The sequence below is a fragment of the Spermophilus citellus genome, assembly GCF_964194105.1.
Source record: "Spermophilus citellus genome assembly, chromosome: 12".
Classification (NCBI taxonomy): Eukaryota; Metazoa; Chordata; class Mammalia; order Rodentia; family Sciuridae; genus Spermophilus; species Spermophilus citellus.
The window spans coordinates 123,511,835-123,518,072 of NC_138198.1; the positions used below are offsets into that span (position 1 = coordinate 123,511,835).

Below are 6,238 nucleotides of genomic sequence, written 5' to 3' on the forward strand. Positions count from 1 at the left end.
CATCTTCCACTCTCAGGGGCTCCCAGGGCCTCAGGGAACCTTCTCTCCTAGCAGAAGGTACTGGTGTATGGGAGAAGTTTTGAGAAGGGGTAGTAATCAATAATAACTCCTTCCCTCCTTGGGCTTCTGAAGCCCAAGTGGCTGAGAGATGAAAACCACCTTAGGGCACTTGCACTATGAAATCGAGGAAACTAGAGGTCACAGATTCACACGGAAGGTGCAGAAGGACTTGGGGCTGACGCAGCAGCTCAGCAGTTACCTGTGTGCCAAGGAAGAGTGCTATTTATCAACATCTAACCAAAGACAAATAGAGACTGTACTTGCGCTATTTTTGTTGTGTCCACAGCCATTTTTTGCATGATTTATGAAGGAGTTTTGGCTTGAGGTTTTTTTCCTAATAGAGCTGTCTGTATAAAAGAGCTTTGTCCTCGAGGAAGCCATTAATCAAAATATTACAGGATTCTTCTGCTATTTAAGAACACGTCAGCTGACCACATGCGTCTGAATGCATCTCACGAGCTGGCCTCCAAGTGCAGACTCCTGGGTGACCTGCTGCACCACCTTCACGCACACTGAGTTCTACGTGCACGGCAGAGGCCTTGTCTCTCACTTTCAATGTTCCTGCCATCTGCACTGTGTTCTGCTTCCCCACCTGTCTCTACCATGTGGGGATTCTTGTCCTACTGAACTGCCCCAACCCCACTGTCCCCGGCTCATGCTACAGTCCCTGGCCTGTGTGGTGGGGATTCTGTTCCTGACTGACACCTTTCTGTGTTTGCTCAGTGAGCTGCTGATATGCTGGGAAGAGAAACGCCCGTGCCACTCTGAGAACGCACGGCTGGCTGGGAAGGTTCCAGGTGTGAGGTCCTGTTTCTCCTCCTTTGGGTACCAGGGGTTGGCTGTGTTCTTCTGCTGGGGTGCCCTATTAAGAGGCTCATGCTCCCAGGGTGTTTCCACAGAGCGCTACCCCTTAAGTGTCTGCTCCCTGCCCAGGTGACTCTCATGAAAAAAATCTGATGAGGAAGATGTGGTCTCCTCCAGACGACGACACCCTGAGAACTTAGGCAGCCCACAGATCTGCCCCCAGGAGTTAGTGAGCAATAAAACCCACTTTCATTCAACTTAGAGTCTTCAGTTTGCATTCAGCAGGAGTCCTCTAGAACAGAGTTCTAGAAATGATGGCCCCTGGGCTGAATCCCGCTGCTGCCGGGTTTCTGTAAATAGTTTAGCTATAACACAGCGAAGCACCCTCCTTGGTCCATGGGTGATCTGTGCTGCTCCTGTGTCTGTGGTAGAGCCGGGTGGTGCTGATTCAGCACAGATGCCGTTTGGACTACAAAACAGTTAACTTAGCTATCTGCCTCTCACAGAAATTGTTTCCCAATGCTAGAATAGTGTAGTAAATCCTGAGATAGCAGACACTTATTATTTAATTTTATCCTCACCTAGTATTTCTCAAGAGAAAGAAGACTAAGCCTAATGGCCCAGACACTGGTAAAACCAGCTCAGTCTTATTCTCAAGAACTAACACTATACAATTCTTCTAGGAACACACTGAGGAAAAGTACTTAAATGGCATCCTTTTACTAAAAACTACACCCATCATTAAACTCACAGGTTTACAGAGCTTCAACTCACGACAGTCTCCTCCCATGGCTCTCTCCCTGCGGCTCCTGCTTGTCACATGGTATCACTGGCAGTCCCTCCCCTTCATCCACTGTTAATCTGTAGCATGGGAACTTGGAGCGTCCAGTCTTTCCTGGGGGCACTGACCTTGTGAGTGTGCTCCAGCAGCTCTCCTGCTCAGTGCCTGGGAAGGTCCAGTGGCCTGGCCTCTCTCTGCTCACCCGCGTTGGCTCTGGCCCCTGCTGTTCCCAGGCCCTTCTTCAGGTGGCAGGATCAGCAGGGAGCGCTTGTCCCACGGAGGCCGCCGCTCCTCCTGCTCCTGAGCCCTTCTCTCCACCAGAGCCTCTCCAGGTAGCGGCTGAGCAAAGCACTAATATCTCATGAGGCTGACTTTTTTGAAGTCAAGAAGTTTCCCTGCTTCTGGAAGCATCTTTACCATTTCAGCTCCCCGGACTCACTCCAGACTCAGCTACGTTTCCGTCCCTCTTCTTTCTCCTTAGAGTCCACAGGCTGAAAGGATGTGCATCGCATCCTCTGCTCTGACTCTAAATGGAAACTACATGCAAAGACTTCAGGCTGGTTTCTTTACCTTTTCTTCCCCATTTTTTTTCTGCCAATCAAAGCACCGAATATTCAGCAGTCTTTTAAATTCAGGAAGCTTTCTTATCTCTGCCTTTATCTATGTTTCAGTCCTTTCTTCTAGAGTTCCTCTCTCTCTCTCTGTCTCTCTCTTCCTTTGCCTTTCATTCTCTGACAGAAAGAGTGCACAAGCTGGTGTTTCTGAAGAACAGTCTTCTATGTTCAGCTGCTTGTGTCTTAGAAGCACTGCAGTGTCACAGCTGTACCCGACAACAGTGAACTTGGATTTCTTATTCCTTTGCTTTACTAGATCATGGAGGCTCCCTATTGGTTAAGGATTGCGTCTGAGGCTTGAGTTCCTGGAAGGACGGCGCTGGGCAGGTGGGTGAGAAGGCCTGGGGCGAGCCTGCCCCGGACGGTCAGTTATGCTGGCCTCTTTGCTGGACCATCTGTCTGTCTGAAAGCTAGAACAGGCAGAGCTGTCCTTCCGTACACACACGTTCATTGAGCACGTACTGTGGGCCACAAGTAGCTTTCCAAAACACCAGCTGGCTCCTGTCACTCCTTTCAATATCTCACTGTCCTCAGGAGACTGTTCAAACTTCTTGCTGATCGGCAGGCCTGCCGTGATCGATCCCTGCCGTTTCCCCAGGTCTCACACCTCACCAATCTTTTGCTCACTCCCAGCCTACACTTGAGACCCACCTAATATTTTCTATTTTAAAGGCCATGCTCTGGTAGGGTGGGCTCTCACCCAAGGGCCCCTTACACTCTACTTCTCCTCTAGTATATCCTTACTGAAATCCTCATCACATCCTGATTGCCCACGGATCTACTGCATTTCTCATCTAGCTTAATAAACTCTTCAAGGCACAAAGTCTCACCCACTACCCTGTCCTCAGAGCCAGCCTGGTGGTGGGTGCTGCATCAGTGTTTGTTGGGATGAGGACCAAGCTATGGTTTCCGTCCGTGAAATTTCACAGCATGTATCCTGTTTACTAGTTACAATCCCTATACCATCTTGCTTCCAATGTGCAGTTTTTCTTTTGCCTCAACCTTCAATTTCCCCAGTGAATAAGACAAAAATAATCATACATCCAAAATACGCATTGATGCTACAGAATAAACTCAAAGGCAAGACTTTCCTTACCTGGGCCAAGTATCCTTCAGAATAATTCAACTGGCCCTGAACTGAACTTCAAAGCCCAGCTGAATTGTCACTGTCTACCCACACAATTCAAGATAAATGTCAGAGCCTGCGGTAGGAGAGATGAAACTTACATCCCTGGGGCCTTGGGTTGAAAGTCCGTTATTCATACTCTCCGACTCACACAGTCCATGTCTATATAGGCTAGGAACTTTTCCCAAATGACTCTGTCTTTTGTAATCACTTCCTGATTCTGTGTCCATGTACACACACACACACACACACACACACACACACATTTGTGATTGTCACCTCTGTAATCACCTACATCTCATAATACAGCCGCTGCTCTGGTTTGGAGAGACAGCAGGGAGACAGCCTTCCTGGGGACCAGCCATGGAGATTTGGTAGATTCTACTTGGAGGATCTGGGATGTTTGTAACATAAAGAACCTGACAATTACTTTTTGTGTACCTTCCAAAGGACCGAGGGTACCTCCCATGGTAGTCCCAGGGATCCAAACTTGTCCTTCTGGACAGGAGGCTACATAATATCCCTCTGCAAGTAGGAGAAATGCAAAAAGATGACCTGATCAATAACGATCAATATCAGAAACAACCTGAGACAGAAGAAAGTGCCCCATATCTGGCAAATAGTCACTCTGAATGTTCCAACCAGGAGAACAAACAGAGGTGACTAGGTGGAAAGTCAAGGAGGTAGAATGATCATCCATGATTCACAGAGAGGAACAAGATTCCTCCCTCCATAACATTTTAGTGGCCCTTACAAAGGGCTCTTTCTATAGTTTTAGAACAAAACTAACCTTTAATGCTATCATTTATTAACAGAAGTAGGAGACACAGGAGAAGTCATCACACTGCTGGCTGGAGCGTCACATTAACTCTTGCTGCCTCATTCTCTGTCCCATAGCATCAACTCATTGTCTCAACAAAGGGTAAGGAAGGGGAAGAACCAAGCAGCCTCCCTTTCTGTACAAACTCTTTGCAGTGTGACCCTACATTCTCTTCGCAGAAAAATTATAGCTGCTAAGTAGAAAAAAAACAATCATGGATGAATTTTTAAATCATCATTTCACAATCCCTATTAAAACATCAACACAATAGATCAAGACAACTGTTAAGAGAAGCTAAAATCATTGGGTGAAGGGCGAATGGGGAACTTCACAAGCAGAGAACTGCTGACAGCCAATACCTGTGCCCCCTCAACCACAACTTCCCTATTCAGGGCACCAGAGACGTCAGGGGGCCACGTAGGGTGCCAGCCCCTCCAGTGGCTGAGCTGGCATGCTGCCAGTCCTGCAGAGCAGCTAGTCCTGTAGGAGAAAGCAAGCAAGAGACAACACAAAGAGCCATGACTGAACACAGAGAGCAGGAGCTGCTCTGAACAGAGGTCACGTTTCCTCAGTGAAGAAACAGCAACGAAGATTAACAAGAAAATATCACTTGATCCAGCCAATGCCACAAGGCACTCAGGGATTTTAAATATCCTTCCCTGATAAAGACTCATGGTGATTCTGGAATTTATTTAGCATGATAAAGAAAATTGACTAAAACTAAAGGCAAACTTGATAGTGACAGACCAGAGGACTCTCCAGTCAATTCCTAAACAAGACAGGGATAATCTTTGAAATATTCTGGAAGTTTTGATTAAGTGCAATAGATTTTTTAAAAGGAATAGAAACTATAAATCTAGAAAATTATTCAGAATTTCTTATTTGTGCATGACTGACCTAGAGAAGACACAGCCTCCAATAGAAATGCAAATACATTAGGTGTCAGGCAACAATGATTTTATGAACCAATGGCTTCCTGTCCCATCCTAAAGCACAGCAAAACTGTGTGTACACATGTATATAAAAGCATAGTGTTTGTGTTTGCACAGACAGGAGTGTACCTTGGAGGCTTGTAGAAATTAAACAAAGAAATTTGTGAATAATAATGAAGGAAATCTTGAATGAATGGAGGTACATGCTCTGCTCCTCTATGGCAAGACCCACTTTGAGAATACACTAAAAATATAGATTTTTAAATTTTCCCGAAATGTTATAATCACTCACATCTTTGAACAGTTCAGGCTGTGACAGACTCTTCAGGAGGTACTGGCTAGCTACACTCTCCAAGTGACATCTGAGGCTCCTGAAAGGTCACGCAGGGTGCTGGATCCTCAGGCTGATGTCACTGTTTATCTAAATGCTCACATCATGAAAATGTTCCTAATTAGCAAATGCTCCATTTAAATGCAGAAAGAATAGCAAAGCCCCTGATTTCAAAGGACAGTGGAGTGGGTACTACCTGACATGAGGAGATATGCCAAAACTGTGCCCCAAAGCTGTGCCATTGAAGTGTCTTGTTCTGTAAGTCACAAGCTCAGAAGCAGACTTGAAGAAGTGCGGGGTTTTCAGTGTCTGGTCAGTGCGACGCTCCAGTTCAGTGGGGACAGAACTGGTCTCTAACACACAGCCTCAGGGAAACTGACTCGCCACTTGGAACCCCAGGCCAGCTCCGCCCACACCACCCAGAATGCTCTCCCCTTGGGCGGTGTGGTCTCTGCAGAGCACCTCAGGGCCAGATGCTCCCTTCACCAGTATCCCTCACAGTGTGGGTCAGGGCACAGAATGTCACCTCTGCCTGATGCATTTATTCCCTTGAAATCTGAATCAGAAGCTCAAAGTTTTGAAGCAGTGCCACAGAGTCTATCCTGGCAGAGGGCTACAGAGGCTGCAGCTCCATCCAACCCAGAGACAGCCCCACACATCGTCCACCAGCACTGTGGGACAGCAGCAGGCAGCTGGGTCTGCACCAAACAGTGGCTGGGCTGACATCCTCCCCAGGCCACTGGGGTGGGGCAGGGATGACCCAGCTGACT

General features: G+C 47.2%; 1 protein-coding gene across 1 annotated transcript in view; it reads right to left on the minus strand.

The window, feature by feature from the left end:
* Nucleotides 1–2,064, minus strand: part of CD226 (CD226 molecule) — a 68,733-nt gene extending 66,669 nt beyond the window's left edge. Inside the window, exon 1 of the mRNA XM_081262850.1 lies at nt 1,774–2,064. The gene's annotated coding sequence lies outside the window, so the exon portion shown is untranslated. The remainder of the gene's footprint in view (nt 1–1,773) is intronic.
* Nucleotides 2,065–6,238: the final 4,174 nt, after the last annotated feature.